At 47.1% G+C, this 12,615-nt stretch overlaps 1 protein-coding gene across 2 annotated transcripts in view; it reads right to left on the reverse strand.

Annotated features, from left to right (window-relative positions):
- Nucleotides 1–10,896: 10,896 nt before the first annotated feature.
- Nucleotides 10,897–12,615, reverse strand: part of MTHFD1L (methylenetetrahydrofolate dehydrogenase (NADP+ dependent) 1 like) — a 183,086-nt gene continuing 181,367 nt past the window's right edge. For both annotated transcript variants that reach the window (XM_040448893.1, XM_040448892.1), the window contains one exon: nucleotides 10,897–11,265. The gene's annotated coding sequence lies outside the window, so the exon portion shown is untranslated. The remainder of the gene's footprint in view (nucleotides 11,266–12,615) is intronic.

Consider the following 12,615-nt stretch of genomic DNA (forward strand, 5'->3'; position numbering starts at 1 on the left):
AGTGCTATAACCATTGCAAAAACTCAACAGCCTCTGAATTTTCACTGGATAGACTGTCCTACGAACACACACCACTGAGATCCATCCCACTGTTGGCTTGAAAGTTCCCAGTTCCCGAACTGTTTTTATACGCACAATAAGCTCTCGCTAATTACTATTTTTTTTTTTGCTCTGATGGTTTTCATTTTGCTATTTCTGGATTAGTGACAGCACGAATAGAAATAATGTTACCATGAGTAATAAGGATAAGAAATCATCCATTCGTCATGCGTTACATTCTGGCTGTGTCTGTCTAAAGCCGGGGGAACAGAGGATAAGTACTGTGCATAGGATAAGTACTCAACACTGGAAAATGTTTCTTAAGTTGAATCAAATACTCCATAAAATATGCCATTCACCTTTCAGATACGGTTATTCAGAGATGATTCCATCAGACCACAGAATTTTAAATAAGATTACCCTAGGGGGCGCCTGAATGGCTCAGTCGGTTAATTAGCCAAACTCTTGGTTTTGGCTCAGGTCATGATGTCAGGGTTCATGGGTTTGAGCCCCGCATCAGGCTCTGTGTTGACAGTGCTAAGCCTGCTTGGGATTCTCTCTCTCTCTCTCTCTCTCCCTCTGTGTCAAAATAAATGAATAAACTTGGGGCGCCTGGGTGGCTCAGTTGAGCGTCCGACTTCGGCTCAGGTCATGATCTCACGGTTCGTGAGTTCAAGCCTCCCATCGGGCTCTGTGCTGACAGCTCAGAGCCTGGAACCTGCTTCGGATTCTGTGTCTCCCTCTCTCTCTGCCCCTCCCCCCACTTGCACTCTGTCTCTCTCTCTCTCTCAAAAAGAAACAAACATTAAAAATAAATAAATAAACTTAAAAAACAAAGATCATCCTAAAATGATCTGGGTGGAAATATTACCCATTATAACACCGATTTCTGTTTGGATCCCATAACTCAGGTCCAGGATCAGTGTCAGATCAGGGCCTGCGTTTTCCAAGTGGAGTCTGTGCAGAACTGGTAGGTTTGCACAAACTATGACTCACTGCACAACCATCCTCCGTGTGGGGGCCTTGGTCACATGGCGGGAAGAGGGTTTGCCCCTCACAGGACGTTTGCCCGCTTCGGTCGCACTGACGTTAAAGTCCCGGTGTGGGGAGGTTGTCGGCCTTGTAAGATAGGGTGCAAGCTCAGGGTTAAAGTTACTTCCTTTTTACACACGTTGGAGACAATCTCTCTGGTCGTTACATAAATAGACCCCTGCCTGGACGCACGCAGTCCCCGCTTTTGTCATTTGGGTTGCCGTGCGGCTTCTTGTAGACGGTTGGTTCCTTGTCCTTTCCGGTAGGGACTAGTTCACTCTCGGTCCTCACCCAGCCGCTGACCGCTTGGTCTGGGAGCTGCCCGCCGCCCTCAGGTGTCTGCACGGATGAGGGACATCTGCTCAAGTTTCTGCTCTCACGTCACAGTGCTACGAACTGAACTTTCCGTGCTTAATTTTTCCTTAGAACTATCAATATCACCAGCCAATTTTGGGTATACATGTCAGGCTATGTGCCAGCTTCATTAGGCTCGGATGGAGTCTCTTTCTGTTGATTACATTTGTGTGTTTATTTGTATCTTATTCTAATTTTTTTTTAACATTGATTTACTTTTGAGAGAGAGAGACACGCACACAGAGTGCGAGCAGGGGAGGGGCAGAGAGGGGGGAGACACGGAATCTGAAGCAGGCTCCAGGCTCTGAGCTGTCAGCACAGAGCCCGATGCGGGGCTCGAACCCACAAACAGTGAGATCATGACCTGAGCTGAAGTCGGATGCTTAACCAACTGAGCCACCCAGGCACCCCTCTTTCACTTAAAAAAAAAAAAACAAACACTTTAAAAAAAAATCTTTATTTATTTTTGACAGAGAGACAGAGTGTGAGCAGGAGAGGAGCAGAGAGAGAGGGAGACACAGAATCCAAAGCAGGCTCCAGGCTCTGAGCTGTCAGCACAGAGCCCGACACGGGGCTCGAACTCATGGACTGTGAGATCATGACTTGAGCCGAAGTCGGATGCTCAACTGAGCCACCCAGGTGCTCCTCGCTTTTTTTTTGGTAAATGTTTATTTTTGACAGAGAGGGATAATGCAAGCGGGGCAGGGGCAGACAGAGAAGGGGACAGAGGATCTGAAGCGGGCTCTGTGCCGACAGCAGTGAGCCCGATGTGGGGCTTGAACTCGTGAACCGTGAGCTCAGGACCTGAGCTGAAGTTGGACGTTCAACTCACTGAGCGCCCCTGGCGCCCCACCACATTCTTTCACTCTGAACATCTGTGTGTTCTCACCAGCGGCTTTGAACCCTCTCCATTTTTAAAAAATGGGGGAATTCCAAACCACTTAACAGCATATTCTTGCTCCCGACTTGCCACTGGCTACAGAAGAAAGTTCCTTAAGAACGTTTGCCCGCCGAGCTCACTCTGCGGCGGAGCGGGGCCGTCCTGGGGTGCATGGCAGCAGGCGGCATGGTGTTTCCACGTGTGGCGTCTCGTGGATCCAGGAGGACCTCGAGCATCTCTGACGCTGCACACTTTCTCCTTCTCATCTTGGCCACGGCTCCATTTGTGGCTTTTGCCTCGCTGAGTTCAGATCTGTCAGAAACCGGAACCCACCGCACATCGGTCTTTCTCTGCCAGTGTAACTCCTCTCCACTCCCTCCTTCTCCTGCCAAATCCCATCCCTCCCCGGCTTCAGTCACCCCCCATCCCTGTGGCTGTTCCCCGTGAGGTCCCAACTCGCTCATCCCTTTAGAACTACGGCCTCCCACCTTCCTTGGCTTCCCTCCGCCCTAATTACTCAGCCCTGCAGCGGATTTCTTTCTGTTCATCTGCGGTTTGTGGTAGAGGTTTCTCTTGCTGTCACTTCTGTTTATGCATGTTTACAGTCGGTTCAAGGATCTGTTCTAATGGTGAGGAGGGTGGCGTGAACAATTGCAAAATAATTTACGTTTGCCTTTGGAGTGCATTTCTGCACTCACCTGTGAGTCTGGGGGTGTCTGACATTCCGGGAATTCACATGTCAAACTTGGTGATGAAACTAAGGTCTAAACTGCCTTGGGAGGAGCGGGGGAGTTATGCGGCATGTTTTTCCTCTGGCCCCTGAAATCGTCTTTGGCTCTCAAGTCCGTGGTGAAGCTGAAAAGCATCACTTCTCATATAGTTGGCTTGCTGTGGACCCAGGAGAGCCTTTCCAGTCCCTCCAGGGTGTCTGTCTCAGCTGTTTGTCTGGTGCGCATTCTCTCAAGGGCGGGGGGAGGTAATCAAGAGGCTGACTTGGAGGAAAATTGTCAGGGCTCGTGTAATTATCTGGGGGAAGAAACATTCCTTAATTGTATGACTTTGCCAAATGAACATTAAGTATGTCTGCTCATCAGTGCACACACAAATTTAAGTGGTCCGATTGTTTTGAAAATTTGTCCTTGCTCTCCTTGTTGTAAAATACGTAAACAACACGATATATGATCGAGAATATTAACTGGCTTTAAAAAAAAATTTTTTTTTTTTAACATTTATTTATTTTTGAGACAGAGAGAGACAGAGCATGAACGGGGGAGGGTCAGAGAAAGAGGGAGACACAGAATCGGAAACAGGCTCCAGGCTCTGAGCGGTCAGCACAGAGCCCGATGCGGGGCTTGAACCCACGAACTGCGAGATCATGACCTGAGCCGAAGTCGGCCGCTTAACCGACTGAGCCACCCAGGCGCCCCTAACTGGCTTTAAGCTGGCAGGGTCCTTTCACGTAGAGGTGCCCACACAGGGCTGAGTGAACATTGGACGTTCAGGGTGGTGTGGTGGGCAAAGGTCTGAGGCCCTAACCACACCATGAGAAATATGTAAAGTTCGCTGATTTGTTATGTAAACACTGTAGCCTCAAACTCGGTCTCGGCAATGACATCCCTGTCCTCGGTGTCTGCCCTCCCCAAACGGAGGGGACGTGGGCTGTTTGCAGAACAAACCTGCCAGCAGTCTCCTAATCTCGGGGTGAAATATGGTCTGACAAAGTTTCTGGAGGTTTTAATCTGCGAAGGATTTCAGGAGACTAAACTACAAACCTAGGGTGCTAAAGATTAGGGGAGCCGACCACTAAGTGTGATTTCATGAAAATGAACTCAAAGCATGCGGAGACACCAGGGGCACACGGGTAAAAAGCTGTCATTGCCCCAGGGCCAGCCCAAGCGTTTACAGGTGTTCCTGCCAGGCTGGCCTCTCCCTCCAGGATCCTTGCAATGGCTTCTGGGATCATTCCACCAGCTCCCCTCCCCCAGCTTGACCATCCTCTCCAACCTGGGGAGCTTAGCGTGAGCCTTGCCTGGGGTCAACCCATCCCGGACTATTAGACAAGATTCTGGGATGGTAGCACTGAACTTGACCGACCCCAGACAACTTCTTTGTTGTCCGCTGAGCCATCCTCAGAGTCTGTGGTTGCCGAAATAGCATAAAGATGACATTTGGGAGCCTTGGGGGAGTAGAGAGGCCAGAGTAAGGCAGGGGAGAAATGCGTAAAAAAATATTTAATTCCTTGGCTCTGAAGAAGTATCAGGAATTGAGGGGGTCGGAATGGTGATGTCTCACACACAGCAGGGGCCACAGAGGGCCGGGGGATTGATGGCTATAAATGTTCACTCGTTCTTTCAACAAGTATTTGTTTCCTTTCAACAAGTATTTGTTTCGCACCGACTAGTTGTTAAACATTGGCCTAGGCACCACTGTGATACAAAAGTGGATTTGGGGTTAAATTTTAAACTTTATTACGCAGGAGAATAACTTAGGGGACTTGTCAAGAATATGGATTCCCAGGATTCCAGAGAGCCCAATTTCTTGGGTGTGCATGGAGATGGGAAGATGCATTTTTAACAAGCATCTCGGGTAATTCTAACGCAGATAGTCCCGGGATGGGTTCAAAAACAAAACAAAACAAAACAAAACAAATGTAAAACTAACCTAAATGCATAGGAGTCTGCTAATTGCCCAGAGAGATTTCTATGTTCAGCTCTTACGTAGTTAGCTTACCTTGAACACACCGGGTGTGGCCAGGCACAGTTCTACTCTGTGAAAAATTAAAGACGAAACAGCACACCCATCGCCTCAGACGCTGGAAAGCAATGCTAGGTTGGGAGACCACACTTGGGACATGGGACAGGGTTTAGGCAGCACAAAGGAAGGAGCATTAGATTACCTAGGATGACTTCCCACCATGGTAAGGTTGAGATCACAGGGGGAGTTTCATTCTTTTTAATTTCATGCTGATGGCTCAACCACATGGTCCCACTTTGTCAAGTTTGTTCCCCATTCTTTTTGGTTCACGACCTTCACCTTCTGTCCTAGAATCAACCGTCTTCCTGCGGTCTGAAGGCAGGCCCAGGAGTAGTCATTAAGAATGGTTTTTGGAGGGGATCCGGGGTAGCTCAGTCGGTTGGGCCTCTGACTTGATTTTGGTTCAGGTCAGGATCTCACGGTCATAGGATCAAGCCCCGCATCGGGCTCTGTACTGGTTGTGGAGCCTGCTTGGGATTCTCTCTCTTCCTCTCCCTCTGTCCCTCCCTTGCTTGCTCTCTTTCTCTCTTTGGACACTCTCTTGAGTCTGTGGTTATTTTAATGCACGTTTAGAACATGATGCATCGGTAGGTAACATCACACAAATAGCTGCCAATTAGGGGGATGCTGGCTATTTAGCTCTGTCCCATCTCAGTGACCAGTGGCATCTGCCCAGGGTTGTGGACACTGGCTTGCCCTCGGGAAATTTATGGGCTTTAGCAGAAAGATTGCCTGTCTCTTGATGGATAAGGGCTTGAAGTCAAATCAAATCTAAGTGACCAATAGCTAAATCTGAAAATGAAGGCCACCCTTTAAGAGTGGTTCTAAGTGTGATGTAGGGTCTGAGGGCAACCCACCAGAGACATGATGTAGGCCATGAAGTCTACCCCGTGATTTCTGAAACTTTTCACATTTTTGTATCTCAGTCTTGTCTCATGACATAGACTAAAACCTTTGCTTATGAAATCCTCGACTGGCAGTCTGACACCAATTCTCCTATGCCACCCGGGTGGGTTTCCTATGACTCAGTTCAATTCAGTTTTGACGCTCACTACATGGAGTTACTGGGGACCTACAGGTTAAAGGGCAGGGTCCCCAGTGAGGTGGGCTGACACACGCTCGGTGAGTGGATGGGTGAATTCACTCCAAAAATAGTTATTGACCAAGTGCACTATTCTGTGGAGAATGCCCCAATGTGTTTCCTTCTGTCATGGAACTCGGATGTTGAGTTCCTCTCCTTCCTTCCTTCCTTCCTTCCTTCCTTCCTTCCTTCCTTCCTCCCTCTTCCTTCCTTCCTTCCCTCTTCCTTCTTCTTTTCTCTTTCTTTCCTTTCTTTTTTCTTCCTTCCTCCCTTCCTTTCATGTTTATTTATTTTGAGAGAGTGCAGGGGGTGGGGAGGGGCAGAGAGAAAGGGGGGGACAGAGAGTCTGAAGTATGCTCTGCACTGACAGCAGAGAGCCTGATGCAGGGCTCAAACTCATGACCTGTGAGATCATGCTCTGAAGTCGGACGCTTAACTGCCTGAGCCACCCAGGCACCACTATTTTTTTTTTTTTTAAGTACATTTTATTTATTTTGAAGGAGGGGAGCGGAGAGATAGAGGAGAGAATTCTAAGCAGCCTCCATGCTGTCAGTGGGGATCGTGACGTAGGGGTCGGTCTCACAAACTGGGGGATCATGACCTGAGCCGAAATCAAGAGTTGGAATGCTTAGCCGACTGAGCCACCCAGGCGCCCCAATTTCCTTTTCTTACATTGACTCAGCATTCTATGGTTTTCAGAGGTTTCTACATTGTCTGAGTTAGGCTTCTTGTATATTGCCTGCACCACTCCCCGAATAAGAGACTTAAGATTCAGACCAGGGGCCCTGGCTGGAGCAGGGACTCTTAGGAATGACCTGACATGTCAACACCTAAGAGCAGTGCAATGCTGCCTCAGAACCCGGATTTAGGCTGTTAGAATTTCATCATGACCTTTTTCACACCACGGATCCCTTTAACAGTGTGAAGTCTATACCGCTTCTCAGAATAATGTTGTTAAATGCCTTGGGTTTAAGGCAAGCCAATGATAGTGAAATACAATTATTAAAATATTGAGGGGCGCCTGGGTGGCTCAGTCGGTTAAGCGGCCGACTTCGGCTCAGGTCATGATCTCGCGGTCCGTGAGTTTGAGCCCCGCGTCGGGCTCTGTGCTGATGGCTCAGAGCCTGGAGCCTGTTTCGGATTCTGTGTCTCCCTCTCTCTGACCCTCCCCTGTTCATGCTCTGTCTCTCCCTGGCTCAAAAATAAATAAAAACGTTACAAAAAAATTAAAATATTGAAAGGTAATCAAATTGGATGATAGCAATATATGTGGCTCTTTCTTTACACATGAAATAACAAGGTAGTGGCTGATCTAATAGCTATCATTCAGAGGTCGTGATGAGCAAAATGCTACTCTGAATATATGCAGACACTGGAATGTAGTATTAAAATGTCCGTGATTTCTTTCTTTCTTTTTTTTTTTTTAAATATTTTTAAAGTCTTATTTATTTATTTTGAGAGACACAGAGACAGTGTGAGCGGGGGAGGGGCAGAGAGAGAGAGGGAGAGAGAGAGAATCTCAAGCAGGCTCCGGGCTGTCAGCGCAGAGCCCAATGCGGGGCTCGAACTCACGAAACCATGAGATCATGACCTGAGCCGAAACTGAGAGTCGGACGCTTAACCGACTAAGCCACCCAGGTGCCCCTAAAATATCCGTGATTTCTATTGGTGGCAGACACAGGCACTATTTTACGACTGTTAGTTTGTTGCCAACGTTCATAATTGAAGGAAATTCTACACTAAGTTTAGAGGTTAGTAAAAGCGAAAATGTAATTTTTCCCATCCAAGTTCATGGACTCTTGAATTCCATTCTCCTTTGTTTGAAATGTCGCTATAGAAGAGCTTTTTTGGGGGAAAGGTCTGTTTACTAACCAACTGTTCTACCACGGGAGTCAACATCTTCAATGGCTATGTATTATAGGTTTGTAAAAAATGCTATAAAAATTATACTTATTAGTTAACTTGTATTCTCATGTATGTATACATTTATATAAAAGCAATGGACAAATATGTGTATGTGGATTTTTCTGGAATAAATAAGGTAAGCTTCAGACACCCTCTTATTTATAGGTATGTGTAAATTGTTTTATTTTTTAAAATATTTCTTAATGTTTATTTGTTTTGAAAGAGAGAGAGAGAGAGGGAGGGGCGGAGAGGGAGACAGAGGATCTGAAGAGGGCTCTGGGCTGATAGCAGAGAGCCCGATGTGGGGCTTGAACCCATGAACAGTGAGGTTGTGAACTGAGCTGAAGTTGGATGCCTAACTGGCTGAGCCATCCAGATGCCCCAATTATCTTATTTTTAAAATGTCTAGTTTTTGAGAGAGAGAGAGAGAGAGGGAGAGAGACAGCATATGCATGTAAGCGAGCGGGAAAGGGGCAGAGAGAGAGGGAGAGAGAGAATCCCACGCAGGCCCCATGGCGGTCAGCACAGAGCTCAACGTGGGGTTTGGACTCATGAACCATGAGATCATGAGTTGAGCCCGAAGCCAAGAGTAGGACGCTTAACTAGCTGAGCTACCCAGGGCGCCCCAGGTATGGGTAAATTATTCAAACAAAACAAAGCAAAACAAAACCCTGGCTAATGTCAGATCTGAGGATTCTTTTAAAATATCTACTGTGAAGAATACTCAAGTATTGTTTTAACGGGGTCAGCACATCCCAGTTAAACAAAATAACCCCAGAAAGAGAAGAATAAAAAGGACCGAAATGAATGGACTGGCTTACCGCTGCTTTCTGGGGGCCACGTTCATCTCTCCCTTGTCAGTTGATCCCGATGGTGCATCTCCCCAGGAGCTTTCAGAAGCTTCTTGTCACCTGGGTCTTAACCTCTGCAGGTGATGCTACCACAGGACTGCGAGCAGAGAGGGAGCCCGGCCACTAGTCTGTGTGCCATGGCGGGTCACCGGGGGCCCCCACTGAACTGTCAGTGGTTTCTGACATTTCACTTCCAGAGGCGGAGAGAAATCAGCATCCGCACTTGAGATGATTTCGCACTTGAACCGGCCAGGCCGCGTCAAAGGCTTTCCTTGGGCCTTGTCCTCCCAAGAGATGGTAGATAAGTAAGTAGGTCTTCCCTGAAGGAACACCTTCTCCCGTCTGGGAACAGCCTCAAGTCATTACGAGTTGATAAGCCCATTAATTAACCAGCTGAAGCCCTTTCAAGTCGGTGGAGACGGCTTATCACTCGGCAGGGGGTGAGTGAGAGAAAACAAATCCACCAGAACTCGAGTGATGGTATCTAGAGGAGGTAAATGTGGCCACACAATAGTAAAAGTCTGGGGTGTTCTAGCAACGCGTGGATTACAGGCCCTTCAACGTTGAGCACTGAAAAGCTCTCCCATGTCTGTTTGGGATGCTTTTCTTTTTTTCTTTTTGGTGAACTGGCGAACTGCCTGGTGAAAGCAGGTAAAGAAAGAAGTCTAAAGCCCCTGGAATATAGGTTTCTAGAAATGTATTTTTTCTTTTGTTAATTTTTTAATGCTTATTTATTTTTGAGAGGGAGAGAGACAGAGTGCAAACAGGGGAGGGGCAGAGAGAGAGGGAGACCCAGAATCCGAAGCGGGCTCCAGGCTCCGAGCTGTCAGCACAGAGCCCGACGCGGGGCTTGGACCCACGAGTTGTGAGATCATGACCCGAGCTGAAGTTGGACGCTGAACTGACTGAGCCACCCAGGCGCCCCAAAATACCTTCAAAAGCAGAAAATGAAACTAAATAGCAGAGGAAAATTATAAAGTCAAATAACAGAAGGCAACTGCTTAAAAATGAACTCCTGAGCCAGACCGCTCATTGAGTGCATCGCAGAGAGAACAGGTTTCCTGTGAACCCTTAAGACCTTCAAAGGGCAGTATATGGAAAACCCTGGTTCATTGTATATTTGGAGAGGTGTACTCGCAAATAAAGGACGGGGGTGGGGGGAGAGGGACACACACCCTTCAGAAACACCAAGCAAAACCATTCTTGAGACAGTCTTTGGGTGGGGAGGCTTTTTGGTTGTTTCAGCCATGTTTTGGAACAAATTAAATTGTGCATAAAGACACATTATACGCAGGGCAACTAACGAGCAGGGTCACTGAAGGGTGCAGTACTAGAATGTGCAGGAAAGATCCGATGGCAAGGACTCTGCAGGATGCGCCGGGGGGGACATTTAAGATATTTATGGTGACTCTTTTACTTATACTGCTTAGAGGACAATCACTTCTTGTTTGTTCCTGAATCCTTGGTTTTGTCTTAACTTTTATATAACTTTACGTTATTGTAGGAAAAAATGGAAACAGAAAAGGGTCAGTAACTCCCGGGAAGGGGGTACAGCCCATACACCATTCTTTACTATGAATTATGGGTTGGACAAATGGAAAAACATCTGCCCAACACCTGACCTCAAGAGCCAACTTTTCTTTGCCCTATGGGCCTTCGAAAGCTTAATGGCTGCTGAGATTCATTTGTGGGTGGACGGAACGAGCACGAACCCATTATTTTTTGGGTAAGTGATGTAAATTTCACTGGCACTGAAAAACAGTTCTGTGTATAAAATGCACTGCGGTCTAAAGGCTATGTATTTATTACAACCCTCCAACGGTCCGAAGATTTCACAACGGATCAGATATTTCTGTGCGCGCGTGCAATTTCTTTCTCATTATGTTTCTAAAACCCTCGTTGTATTCACGGTTTTCCAGAAAATCTGTCAGGTCGCAACCCCAATGTGAACAGTTACCTCTAGAGATCAGAGAGTTTTATCTAGCGTTGGAAACTTGCTGTTTGGTTTTCTAGGTACATGTTTATTTTCAGTTCAAAGACAAAATAGAAAAGTCCGGAGTGGAAAAATGGTACCTTTTTTGTTCACACTCTTTTAATTCCTCAGTCCCCATAAAATAAACATTCTACAGTGTAAGCAGTGGGAAATAATGTAAACTCTGCAGAAACGGAAAATAAATTACTTTCTTTCGAACTTGGTGGAGGTCCTTTTACCGGACACCATACTCTGTCGCAAACAGAATTCTTGAACGGAGAATGTGTCTTTGGTCTATTTCCCCATTTCTCCCGCATTGTGTAACCGGCATATTTCAAATTCACTTTCTTCTCCAACGGCGGCAAGAAGGCAAAAGACGGGTTTGTGTTTCGGGAGCCTGGAAAACAAAGCCATGTTTCAGTGATTTAAGAAGAGCTTTCTCCCCCCCGTGATGTCAAACTGGTAATATAGTTCTAAAAAGCCAGAGTCCAAAAGAAAATTCACCCGCAGATAAATGATTTCCTTCACAAGACAGGGCTGGGAATCACTGTTTGGAATCGTCTTTCTTAAGAGCGGTGGAGAATCCGATTCCACACCGCTCTGTGACCCAGTCAGCACGGTCACTGTAGGCAGCGTTCCTAACCTCCTGAAAAGATCAGGCGGAAATTCTAAAATTCTGAATTTGGGCTTTACGGTCCCCGGGATCCTGCCGAGTGAGACCGCTCAGGATTTTAGATCAGGAATCCTGTCGCCTTGGATTTCAGCTTGTCTTTTATAGTAGGCACAGAAAGGAAGGTCTGAAAAATGCATTTAGGGCAAGAATGGAAGGGAGGAGATCTTATTGATGTTAAAGCTTTGTTGTTTCCTCTGAAAGGATATTAAGACTCCTGGACACTGTTGGAGCCTGAAATCTTTTAGAAGGAGCAGTCATCAAACTACATTTTAGAAAAGACAAACGAACCAAACCCCGAAGGTTCAGAAAGTCTCTGTTCATCATTGCGGAAGAAGTGTAAATGCAAGTATTTGGCCTTTAATCTGAATTTATACGTGGAAGAATTTGTCTGCTGGGCCAGAACATAGTGAGTTGGCCTCCCACAGATGAGTGGGGGCTCTAGAGCCAGAAAGGATGCTTGCTTAGCCTCAGAACAGAAGACAGTGACGAAGGCAGGGGACCAGGAATGCAGACTACTCTCCTCGCATCGGATTCAAGTCAGGGAAGTAAACCGAAAACAGGAGCACCCCGAGCACAATAATCCTCAACCAAAAGAAAATATTTTCGAAGTTGGGAAGGGAGGTTTGCCTGGGGCAGGACCTCACCCCTCCATTCAGGGAGGCGGCCAGCCTCACTTTGGGGGCTCTCGTGATCCTGGACCTGAGGCTCAGTGACACACATGGAGGAAAGGAGGATAAGGGGAATGACGGTGGGCTTGGTGCACTGGAAACAGCCCAAGGAGGGCAAGTCTGAAGACCTTCCAAACCCAAAGTGGGTGGTTGAAGACCAGCTGATTAGACACCTTAGATTTGTACGTAGTGGTTTTGTGTTTATAGGGGCGTGGCGTATGTGGTTCCACATTAAAAAACAAAACAAAACAAAACAAACAAAAAACGGGGCGCCTGGGTGGCACAGTCGGTTAAGCGTCCGACTTCAGCCAGGTCACGATCTCGCGGTCCGTGAGTTCGAGCCCCGCGTCGGGCTCTGGGCTGATGGCTCGGAGCCTGGAGCCTGGAGCCTGTTTCCGATTCTGTG

The sequence above is a fragment of the Herpailurus yagouaroundi genome, unplaced genomic scaffold (assembly GCF_014898765.1).
Source record: "Herpailurus yagouaroundi ecotype Mexico unplaced genomic scaffold, PumYag 198, whole genome shotgun sequence".
Taxonomy (NCBI): Eukaryota; Metazoa; Chordata; class Mammalia; order Carnivora; family Felidae; genus Herpailurus; species Herpailurus yagouaroundi.